At 29.5% G+C, this 12,872-nt stretch overlaps 1 protein-coding gene across 3 annotated transcripts in view; it reads left to right on the top strand.

Moving 5' to 3' along the window:
- The window catches only part of LOC130446891 (furin-like protease 2), a 186,492-nt gene that overhangs the window by 27,782 nt on the left and 145,838 nt on the right, over window positions 1-12,872 (top strand). Inside the window, exon 1 of one of the 3 annotated variants that reach the window (XM_056783398.1) lies at window positions 7,038-7,152. The exons of the other annotated variants lie outside the window; for them this stretch is intronic. The gene's annotated coding sequence lies outside the window, so the exon portion shown is untranslated. Of the gene's footprint in view, window positions 1-7,037; window positions 7,153-12,872 lie in introns of those variants that run through there. 3 annotated transcript variants of the gene reach the window in all.

Genomic DNA, 12,872 nt, shown 5'->3' with positions numbered 1-12,872 from the left:
ATAGATTATTTGTGTATAGAGGTTTCTCGATTAATAGATAAACAACTATTTTATTTGACTACTGTACGTAATTATTGTTTAATTCATTGATAAATAGTATTATCATAGAGGGATTTGGTTAAGCCATAAATAAATCGTTAAATAAAACAAAAAAATAATTAAAAACATTTAATATACTACGAAGAAAACTAAAAATAGTCCGTGTAAAAAAATTGTATGACGATGGATCTTAACTTTTAATTTTCAACCGAATCCTGTTGAATATCAAAAACGATGGTAGCGAAAATCCTTTACGTGTGCCGAACAAAACTATCTTGAAGAGGAGCTTAGTCCCCTCGACACTTTTTGAATTAATAGCATTTTCGGGTAGTTATCAACAAAGGCAATAAATAACACTAGAACCTCAGAAACGTCCCTCGAAAATAAATCGACAAATCTTGTTCGCATACATCAAAAACTCTCCGACTATCAGACTCAGCACGTTTTGGCGGTGTTTCGAGGAGCTTCGGGCCTCGTTTGCATCCAACTTTGCAGATATTCGAAACTAAACCACTCAAGTAGTTTCTTTGTTGGAATATAAAGTTAAATTAGCTGTCAATTCACCTCGGGTTAGTCAACATTATAAAACTATTCGATATGTTATTTTTAACAGATAAAATCTACTATATACTTTCAAAATTGAATACTTCACTTTAGAAATTCTAAAAACTCCCCTTAATCCGCATATACGAGGGTTGCTACCTAAGATCTATAGAAACAACAAGCGTTTGTTAGATCTCGATTGAAGTACCTCCAAAACATGTGATTTGTACCATTCAATCGCTTCTTCAGGTGTAGAAAAACGTTGGCCAAACTATACTGTGGATGACCCATTGATTGTCCAACTCCAAGTTTGTTGATCCCCCTCGAAAGACGTTTCTTTCCATTTTTTGATCAAGATCAATGTGAACAACTCAAATACCACCCGTATAACAACACGTTCTGAATTTTGAGAGTCAAACTTCGTGATGGCAATGTCAGATTTCACATATTCTCATCAATGTTACCATAATCATCACTCGAGACTTGAGATAAATCGCTTACAACCAGTGGTTAAAATGAACTTACGAAATGGGCTAAATCAAAAAAACATGAAGTTACCTCCCAGTTTTGTAAGATGATGATGAAATTACAAAAAAATTGTTTAATAACGGTGCTGGAATCGCCACCATATCATCACGAACTAAACCCGATCGAACTGGTTTGAGCATAGATAAAGAGTGAAGTTGCTAAAATAAATTTATAATTTTCTAGTAAAAGAAGTGATATAAAAATAGATATTAATGACCAGAACACAATTTTCCACCTGGAATTGCATCTCGTACAAGTCGATTTTACCTAAGCTACGCTGCTCCTAGAGATTAGGCACGCGCGGAGGTTAATTTAGCATTTTATATTCAATTGAGTTTTACCTTTGTCTTGAAGCACTTCCAGTTGTATTTCTTCAATTAATGAATTTTAAGAAGTTAATCCGATTTTTATTATTATATAATCTCTATTGATTATTGATTTTTTGCATAGAACGAAACGTCGGTTGTTATTTAAATGAGCGTCGCCGATATCCATTGTGTCGAATTGTAATAACTTCTACTACTCAATCATAATTTGGAATGACGATAATTCCTTCTACAAACTCCATAATTTCGGAATGTAGTCGTAATTAATTTCGACTCTAGATGTGGGATAATCAGCCAGAGCTAGTTCGTTTCCGATTCGAGATTACTGGTATATAAATTCGCACTTCGTAGAAAATTTGATGGATTTACGAAATTGAGTTTGATTTTATACCTTTAATTCACAATTACGAGTCATTTTGTATAAATCTTTAAAGGAAATTGAGGAATTTTAATTTAAATACAAGATCGTGACGTTAGTGTCATTACTGTCAATGTCAATTGTCAAAATAAATGAAGTTTTGTTTTCATTTGGTCTAAACTTATATCTAATTATAGAAGAAATCACGAAACATCAACCACATTTCAAGTTTTGTAAGACAGTGTATTAAATATCGATGTAATTATAAGCTTATTATCCCCAATGACACAACTTCCTGATTAATCTGTTTTAGAATCGACTTTCTAATCCATGACCTGTTTAAATAACAAAGACGAATTATCCCGAACTCCCATCTCTATTTTTTTGTCGGGAATATTCAAAGCGACGTTTTTACTTATATTCTGAAGACATCAAAGGTAATTATATACAGAATATAACAGAAAATGTATTAAATCCGAAATCTGTGACAAAGACATGCGTTTCGTTTGACTGGGTTAGATGAAATATATTTGTACGTAAAAAATAACGTATGTGGCATATTTATAAAATATTTGTATTAGTCCGGGTAGTAGCGGGAAAATTATACCTTGCCATGGTTTTTGTAGATTTGGAACAAAGATCAGGTAGAAGGTTTTTGGTTTTTTCCAAAATCAAGTATATTGAGAAAGGTTAATTTGGATATTAAGGAGGTTACTTGGAATTTCCTAGATGAGATTTCGGCTAGTCAGATGTGGACGGATTATCGTATTGACGAAGGCATTACAAAATTCAAATAAATGTTTGGATATCTTCTAAAGCATGATTCAAGTCAATTTTTTCGTTGAAATTATACATGAATAATGAAAATACAATCGAAAAACGTGCTCCAAAAAAACTGTTACTAGCGATATCTCCTCTCTGGAAGCATGTAGTGCGATCAGGATTTTTGGATTCAATTCCTGTATACCTACCTACCTAGATGTGTCAAAACGAAAAAAATTTGGGGCATTATCAGGAAAAAGTTGATCCAACGACTTAAATCGATGATTTAACTTTAACACGTCGACTGCCAACTACGAATTAACTCATAATTTACTTGGAGATTTTTGTTACACAAATTAACTAAAAAATTTTAAAAAATCCACATTTTCTACACCTTTGTATTCAAATTAGTATTTTTAATGATCTAAATTTTTCGCGGACCTCGTACTTTACGTTATGACGGGATGATCTTATCCCAATGATATTTTTTTATTATATAATTTCAATTTTCCATTTAAAATTCTAGTTATTCAAAAATATAGAATCTACCATTATTACGGAAAGAATTTTCCTCAATTTGCATAATATAATTTGAAAACGAGAAAAAGAAGAAGAAAAACTATCATTGGATATGCAGAAACTTGTACAATTCAATTAATTTCGAAATAGTGTCAGAGATTGTTCCCTGGCGTGTTTACTGCTAGTAGATTCATAACCTTATTTACGTTCCTAGATTTTTTCTTGAATTAAGATCGCTCAAGGGACTTACAACTCATTTTAATTGCTTCATTCGGTAAATACGATGTAAAAAATATGAAAATCAAATCACTAATATACAATTTTTCTGTAATATATCATGTTATTAGCAAATTTTCATTTTTTATACGGCTCGAAAGACCAATATTACTTTATAATTTACAATGTTTTATTTCTATGATAATTCTGATATAATTTCATCGATAATTAAATAATTTATCGTATTTTAGTGATAATATCAATTAATTCTTTCGTTCTAATAGTATTTTCTCAAAAATTAAGTTGAAATTATACATAAATTCATTTCCAAATTATGTTATGCAAATTTTATAACGATCTGTAGCAATTTCTGTGAAAATGAAGACATTTCTCTGTAAATGAGTGGAAATTTTTGATAATATCATTGTTGATAATAGTTTTTATCGACTTTATAATTCTCAAAAAGATAATCTTCAGAAAACGCGTCGAATTTGTTCAAAAAAATACTAAAGAATTATCAAAACAATACATAAATTCATATATTATTATATGTATCACCTTGTATACATCGTTTATTATGACTAACCTCGAATTTTAGTATATTTTATAAATCTAAAAACTATTTTCATTGTTTCCTGTTTCTTAACGTAGATTAACTTATTTCTTAACAGCTATTTATACGTATTTACTTCTCTGTGAAAAATAACGTTCCATGATTATTGACATTATACCTCATCTAGTTCTATGGTTTCTGAATCCGTTGTATTTGTACGGCAATACGTCAAAAAATGACTATTTTACAATAAATTATTTTATTTCGTGATACCTTGATGAAATATATATATATATATATATATATATATATATATATATATATATATATATATATATATATATATATAATAACCTTCAGCTATAATCGACTAAGTAAACATTAAGCGCAAACATGAATGTGTATACGTGTAATATTGTAGTGACAAACCGCTAGAGGGCAGTACGCAACCTCCATTATGATATTTTTATTATATTGCTTACAAAAAAAGCAACTTGCACGAATGGCTTAAGATTCTGATCGATTCATAAAAGTATAATTATATTTACAGGGACGTTTTGTAGCAGCTCTTCCTGTAAATTTACTTTTAATTTAAATAACAATAAAATCGTGGTTATGTTGACCTTCAAAACAACTTATTATCTTTACTGTTTCTAAAATACAATAAAATATATAATTCGAATTCCAATTATAATAAATTTTAAAAAGAAAACGTCTATTCTTAAGTATTGTATTTACTTTGAAAGTTATTCGTGTTCTACAACCATTTAAACGTGTACAACAAAACTCTTATACCGAAAACATAGTTCTCGAAGTCTAAACGATTAGAGAAAATGAATTCGGTTTTAAAACTTTTCTCAAAACTTTTCATTCCGATATCCAACATAACCTGTTGAGAAAAAATATTGAATCGAGAAAAAAGATGTTAATTTTTGATATTTTAAATTGTTTGTTGTCTACATTTTGAAGAAATGACATTAAACGTTGTACTCACACCGCCATCTATATCTCATTAGTTATACCCCGAATTATAATAAATAATTTTTTATTAAACATATTGTAGTTCAAATGTCATAAATTAGATGTCGAATATTATTAATAATATAAATGTATATCTTATTATAGGATATTATATTCATATAAATTAAAAATGATGAAAAAACGTATCGCCATCTATTAATCAATAGCAGTACTATAAAATTATAACAAACTACTAATTATCAATTTTAATGTTCATTTTTATTATCCAATGATTATCAAATATGTCCGCTACATTACTGAAATTAGAAGTTTTGTTATTAGAGATTACGGTACATCTAGTAGACGGGTATATAAAAGTTTTATGTACGTTTTTAGGCTGTCGGATTAAAAGGTGTGCGCGGAAATCGTTACTCTAACTGTAAAAAGTTGGAAACTTCGGGATTTCGTTATTTAAAAGCTTACTTAAACTTTGAAAGCAAAACGAAAAAGAACCGAGAAAATACGCCGGTTGAAAATGATAATTTCATCGAATTTGATCACTGAAATAATTTTGCTTAAATATAATTACTGAATTGATTAATTATTACTAAGATTACCGTTAGAATTTCTGTGGTCATGTCATGTCATGTCATCGCGTGTTACGTCACTCTATTATATACATTTATAATTATTAGGTTTTAGTTAACATTATAGTTAATTAACAATATTTCAATTCGATTATAATAATTCGAAGTAATCGATTATACTTGTTGTCTACCGATTCTGTTAAAGACAAGGATATCGGTGGATACGTAATAGAAAAAAGAGAGAGAGTAGAACGTGTGTCTACGAGTGTTTTAGAGACAGATATAGTCCGGGAGATTAAAGCGTAAAATTAAACTTACCATCTTTCTCATTTTTTTTGATACAAAAATAATTTAAACAACAAAATTGTAGGAAATATCATATTTCACAACTTGAAACAACTAAATTTAAAAAAAATCAGTAATATAAGGGTAATGTTGATAAAAAAGTTTTCAAAACTTGACTTGGCGTATGCATAAAATGTAATCGACTGACAAATCATTGTAGTTTGATATACAAAATCATTAAATTTTTCATCAATATGCTTTTTTTTTCTGTTTAAACTGTACTAGATTTTAAAAAAAGTTAAAAGTCTGCTAAGTTCTGATAAAATCCCATAAGGAATTTAGAGTTCTCAGGAATATCGGTATCGAAATTCATTTATGCTATTTTTAAACTAAAAAAAAGCGTTTGAAAAAAAATTTACGACTTCTAATCCCTGGAAATTTCTTTTAGCTTAATTCAAATTATCACAATCTGAGACTTAAGAAGAAAAGAAATAAAAACTTCGCAGCTATAAAATCGTTCCTATTTTCGTTTTCTTTTTTCCTTTTCCATTCGAATGCATGAAAATACTCAAGCGATATGCTTCATGATTCTAAACAATGATAATATCGCAGAAAGTCTTTAGTTGTGATGCTTTTCAATCGCCCGAAGCACTATTTCACATTTCTGTATGAAGAGAAAGTCACGAGGGATTAAATCGGGCGAATAAAGCATGTGGTCTGTCAAGTTGATTGAGCAAGTGTCAAAATCTGGTCAAATCCGGGTCATACGAGTTTTTAGAAATCTCAAAAGTTCAATGCAAAAATTTTCGTGCACTTTCTGGCCGGGAGGGTCAAATTACTTACGTGTTATTCCCCTGGAATCAAGGAAAATATTGTCTTCAAACGATTTTCGTTCTTTATTTTCCTCCTAGCTCCCATTTTTTGCTTTAAAATTTAAGAACTCGTCTCTAAAATTTCGAGTTTCGAATGAACCACATACTTCAAAAGTAGGAGTGTGTGTTGATTATCGTGGAGAAGATGAGTCCACGTGAACTGATGGATTCGTATTTATAAAATATTGATTTGATCCTCGTTTACTGGACTATAATAGTAATAATTTATATCAAAATCTACTGTTTTTTCTAATTTCTATTAGGAGTATTCACGAAAATAAATAAATGAGACTTGGCATGGCAAAATATTTTTCAAATAATTACTAACAACCTAATTTGATAAATTTATTTGTCTATTAAGTGCTTTGATAAATATACATTGAACCAAACAAAGACTACGTTTCATTTTGATATTTCGGTTCATTTAAAAATAGATTATTTTGTGATTAAAGATTGCGTTAATGTTAATAATCGAAAAAATATTAGTATGTAGTTCGATTTCGAAACTGGAAACTGTTGTTTCACGTTTTCTATTAAATTCGTTTTAGTCCAAGTTCAGTGTTTATAATATACGAAAAGAAGAAGATTTTTCGGAAATTGGAAAGTAAGAATCAAAAAAATTCATTAAACACTTTAGATATTTCAATAATGTTCAAACATTTTCATCTAGAATGGCGTGTCTTGAAAAGTTTGCACAGAAAGTTATTGAAGAATTAAAAATCTGGTTTCAAGGATCTGTGTTTTTTCAATTGTTGAATGTGACGAAAAAACGTTCATACCGAGGCTTTGTAAACGACCATAAGCATGAAAATGTTGTCTGAACTGTTTGATTAAGGTCCAATTTTACAAATTTAAATTCTGTTACTTCAAACTACAGATAAAGTTTTTTCGAAATTGTTTACTTACTTATAAAATGTTTTGGTGAAATAACTGAAAATTGGTACTTAAAATTTGATGAAGAAATTATCAATATTGTCGACGAATCTATAAAACTCAAAAAACGAATCTTTAAATTGTTTTTATTTGTTATAAATGTGGTTTCATCGAAAAAATTTTGTTATTTTCATCAATTTCTCCCAACGTTTTTTTCTTTTCGTGTCAAATTATGGCATCACTTTTTTTTAGACCCGACTGTTTCTTTGTATTTTTTGAAAAAATTAACCAAAAAAACTTGCTGGGAACAGATCGACGCCCTAGTCAGAAGTTGAGTGTCTTTTTGACCAAACGACTAACCACGATACATCTATTGGAGCGATTTGTAATTTTTTTTCTCGGTATTCAAATCAATCGTTTCAGCAGACTATTTTATCCAATTTCGAATCCTATTTCTATCAATATGCATATAATTATACCAGTAATTATGTTCAGATTTTCACTACGATGTATTCTTAAGAATCATCTCTTGATTTTAATATTTTGCCTCCATTTTGACGTCAATTTTCCAAATCTTGTCGTTGTATTCTATCAAAAATTACCATCCTTGACCACCTTGGTGAGCTATACAGGGTTATATTCAACTCAATTTATTTCAGAATCATCGTTGTTAGATTCGATACAAAAAAAGTCAGTCAATCAAGCAGCAATTTTCCCTTGCAGCCCTTCAGGGGTTCCACCCTAGATTGTGAAATTAGTCGAAAGTCGAAAGAATTCATGATAAATCATAAATCAAATATGATTCAGCTGAAATTTGTAGATTTTCATTTGTAAGTGTTGGACAAACTAAAAGATCGATTGGATTTCGCATTTAGTAGCATCTATATGAATCATAGTGACTTAAAAATGTATAAATATTAGAACTTACATCTTTTTTTTAATTACTTCAAGTAGACAGTACATTAATTAAATGACTTCATTTTCAAATTAATGATTTACGTTTCCGGGATTTTAATCACCCGCATGTTAATAAAAGTGATTACACATCAGAAAACGTGCAGAATTCTAATCGAATACGGGTCTAAAAGAACGTATAAATCATCGAAATCAGTCATTAAACTATTAAAAATTATTTGAATAGGAAAGATAAAAAATTAATGTAACACAATCAAATTATTATTTTATTGTCATCAAAAATAATCTGAACTTTCGTTTTCATATAATTTCGTGCTACTACATCTTTCTATTTATGCCTTTCTGGGACAGTTTTTCTCAAATATCAAAATAACGCGTCAAGTCCAGGATTTAAATGGTACATCTTGTATAAATATACGTGCACCATCAAGTTTTTCATCCAAGGCTTCAACGGATTGCCCAGGGTTTTAAATTTGTACTTTCGACGATTTCTTGAGCCCATAGAACAAAAAAAATCTACCGGAGCGAGGTCAAGGCTGTAAACCGGCCGGAGTATGACGTTTCTCGTTCCAAGTTTCCAAAAAGTAATTAAACGTGGTTTTTTTCTGTTTTTAGTAAAATTACGTATCTAAATTTGTTGTTTACTTTTGGGAAAACGATGGATTTTTCATAAATTTGGTTGTTGTCATAAAATTCTTCGGTGCATATTAGAATAACGTCTTTTTCATTCTTTGGTCTATATCTAATCGTAACCCGAAAAAAAACTATTAAAGTTCGAAGGGAGAAATTAAATTTTTAGGATGCTATCAAATTAAATACCATTTAATTTACTGTGAGAAGAATTTATCACCAATTTCGTCTAGTTATAGTGTTTTTTAATGAAAATTATGAATCCTATATGAAGGCGCCATTTTCATAATAAATTTAAAAATACGTCATACATCATTTAGATTGATTCAGCGCCATCTATGATATCCAAATGGATTGTTCATTTCGATTATATTAATTTTTGATTTTTTTTTATTATTGTGTCATTTATCATGCTGTCAAGTTTATTTGAACAACCTACTCTGATGACACTATGAGGTAATGTATTTGACATAAAAACTGCTCTACGAAAGGCGCCAAATTCGAAAAAATAACCTCGAAATTGGTCCGTTGCACTTTATATTAGACCCGATCAGAAATTTTGCAATGGGATCATATTTTTGTATAAGTTTATGCAATATTTGATCATATCCGAACACCAAATAGTACCAGGAGCATTAATAATATACAAATAGGTCAATTAGGAAAACTAACATACTTTAGAGTGTTGATTCGGTTAAGAATTTTCAAAACTAGATCAAGTTATATAAAACTGCCAGAAACTCATGGTTTAATGACGTATTTTCAAGATAAGTTGGATGAAAAGACCTCTAAACATGGACGAAACATTAAAAATAGTTCTCAGTATAAAGAAACGTGATTTTGGTTTTGTAGTGAACGAATTTGTAAATTACGATCTAGACCAACATCTTCAATGGTTCAGGAAATTATAGATCTGTCGATTTCAAAGCTTGTGTGTTGAATAATAGTGTAGTGTAGCGATTCAAAAAGAATCTGGTTACTATATTAGATTTATACAGCATATGTTTCAAGTTTAGAGCGAAGAAATCAAGCAAAAATGGCCGTATTTGGTTAAAAAGAAAGCGTTGTTTCATCAAGACAATGCACCAAGACAAAAATTCGTTATTGCAATGAAAAAAAAATTGATTAATTAAAGTTTGTATTGACACCTCATGCACCCTATTCGCCAGATTTAACCTCCTAGGATTATTTTCTGGTCTCATACTCGAAAAAATAGAATGAATGGCTATTAACTTATTGAAGGTTGTTGGGAAAAATGTATGGAGATTTTTGTGTTTTTTTTTTGTTAAACCAGATACTTTTGGGACTATTCTCGTATGTATAAACACCAAAAATTAATAAAAAGTCCTGGTAGATCATGTTTTAAATTTTTGAATTTCCATCGACGTTCGAAAACTGATCAAAATCTCGTTTTGGGTTATGTTAGTCTATAAAAAACTGTTATACGTATCATAACTTTCAAATTTGGAACAAATTTAAGTCCTTACGAAAAGAATCTAGATTATTTTGATTACTTGTTAAAAATATAAACATCGTTGGCTATATCTACAATTGTTTGTGTCATTTGTCATTAGTCTAAGCTGAATCTCTTCGATTAAGTTAAAAAACTGTCAATAATTTAAATATGTTCGAGTAAAATTTTTTATTTCCAACATAAATACGTTTTCGTAGAATTGAAATATCTGATTCTGGGAGTATTTGGAATAAATCACGTAAAGAAAATTCAGATTTTTCCAAATACAAAATGTAAAGTAAACAGAATTGTGATACAAAATGTTTTACATACATATGAGAAAGAAACCAGGTTTATATATAAATATATGATTCGGTTTTTGTTTTTCAAACATCTATACTATTCCAAATTTGAGTAATAGAAATATATTGAATGCAAATTAATCTTCTAGAATTCTATTACCAATCATTTATTAATGTCAGTCACACGAATTACTGAATATTCAACCCTCAATGTTCTATAATACATTTTATATAACTTCAATGACGGACGACTTTCTACAGACACATCCAGGATCGAAAACCTCATCTTTCGACAGTCAATCTGAAAATAGTCATCAATCATTATCACCCCCCAAAAACAAGCACCAAGGAAATTGTATTATATACAGGGTGGTAAATCTCTAATTGTAATTTTTCTTTCATATATATATATATATATATATATATATATATATAAACAGAAAGAGTTTTGATGTTTTGATATATCACGGCAAGTTCTAATCTAAAAAATCGCTTATAATGCGACATTTATAACATTTTAAAACCAGTATTCCATATTTTCAATGTTATTTTGAAATATATACAGGGGTGTCTAGAATCAAAAACATCCAAATCCATATTTTTCCGATGTTAATTCTGATTTTTTATACCGAATTCAGTGTATTTTGACAACTTGTCAAAAAAAAATCTGTCACGAAACCGAAGATTAACATGTTTCACGTAAACCCAAATACCATCAAAAAAGGGGTTATATTTGGCGCTGAAAAAACTAAGGAAACTGCTAACGAAGCACTTGGGACAAGGGTGGAAAAGCCACGAAGGTAAAATCGAGATTCGGAAAACCAAAAATCCGAATTGGTCTGTTTATGATAGTTTTTCCATGCGAAAATTTCTAGAGGTGGATTTGGCGAATTTTTACTGTAAATTCTAAATTTTCTCGACCCTCTTGAATTTAATTTCGTGACGTTTATGGGAATTTCTAATTTTTCACGTGAATTTAAATTGGGACGTAACTTCTCCGGACACAATGAGCGATTTCTATAAGCTTGCGCTCGCTATGTTTGTAACGTAGAATTTGGAGCGAAACCAAATTATAACAGCGAAACGAAATCAAATTAAAATTCATAAAAGTTATTTATATCTGACATATCTATTAAGTACCATAAAACCCTTTTTTTTCATACTAAATTTGATAATAACATGTGGCGATTTGTAAATCAATTACGGAACTGGAATTAACGATACTCCACATCTCTATATATTTTATATACAGTGTGTAGAAACAAAAGTAACTGTACATATTGATGAAAAATTTCGAAATTGACATTTGTTAAGCAAGAAGATGTTCGCGATACATCGTATCTTCAATTTCAATTCAAAAATTATTTATTTCGAATTTTTTATTCAGTGATAGTCTCTAGCAAGTGAGATCTAATGAACACGTTAGATAATTAATCATATAATAAGATGTAAAACAACCAATAGAGGAGAATTTATCAAATAGATTTCACGACAAAACTAAAAGCAACGTTCTTTTGATAAAAAAAGTTCTTTTCAAACATATAAATACATGGATTGTTCCTTATCCAACTTATTATCCGGATTTAGTTCCTAGTAACTAGTTTTCGTTACGTTATTTTTTGAAATAAGAGCTCAAAGTGTAAAAGACTTCGTTAGTAGTTGATAATCTATCTTATTGACTAGTCCTCGTATAAGAATATGTCAAGTTTTGAAACATCTCCCGGTCTAATATAGAAATATTTTCGATTTAATAGAAACAAAATGGTGGATAGAGTTCGATTTACTAAAACATGGATATAATATAAATATAAAGGCGGTGTTTGACGTTTGACATTTCTCCAATACGTATGTTGATTTCCCTTACAGTATAGTGACACAATTAATGATCGTTGTAATTCAATGCTCTGCATATATACAGAACATTCTGTAAACACCCCTTATTAAGAGTAAAAAACGGTAAAAATAACAACTGATTAATTTCGCTGTTATTTTTCTAGAATAAATTAAGCAATTACACTAAATAAATTTTAATACGCTCGTTTTCGTTTCGGCTTCTGACTGTTGTTTGTTCTCTTGACTTTAAAATTTATTTGGGGTAGGGTCGTTTACAAATTCTGCCATTCGTTTTGGGTAGAAAATTTTTTGAATATT

Source organism: Diorhabda sublineata, chromosome 7 (assembly GCF_026230105.1).
Source record: "Diorhabda sublineata isolate icDioSubl1.1 chromosome 7, icDioSubl1.1, whole genome shotgun sequence".
NCBI lineage: Eukaryota > Metazoa > Arthropoda > Insecta > Coleoptera > Chrysomelidae > Diorhabda > Diorhabda sublineata.
Note: the sequence above shows the minus strand (reverse complement) of the source record. Positions and strands in the feature narration are given on the sequence as shown.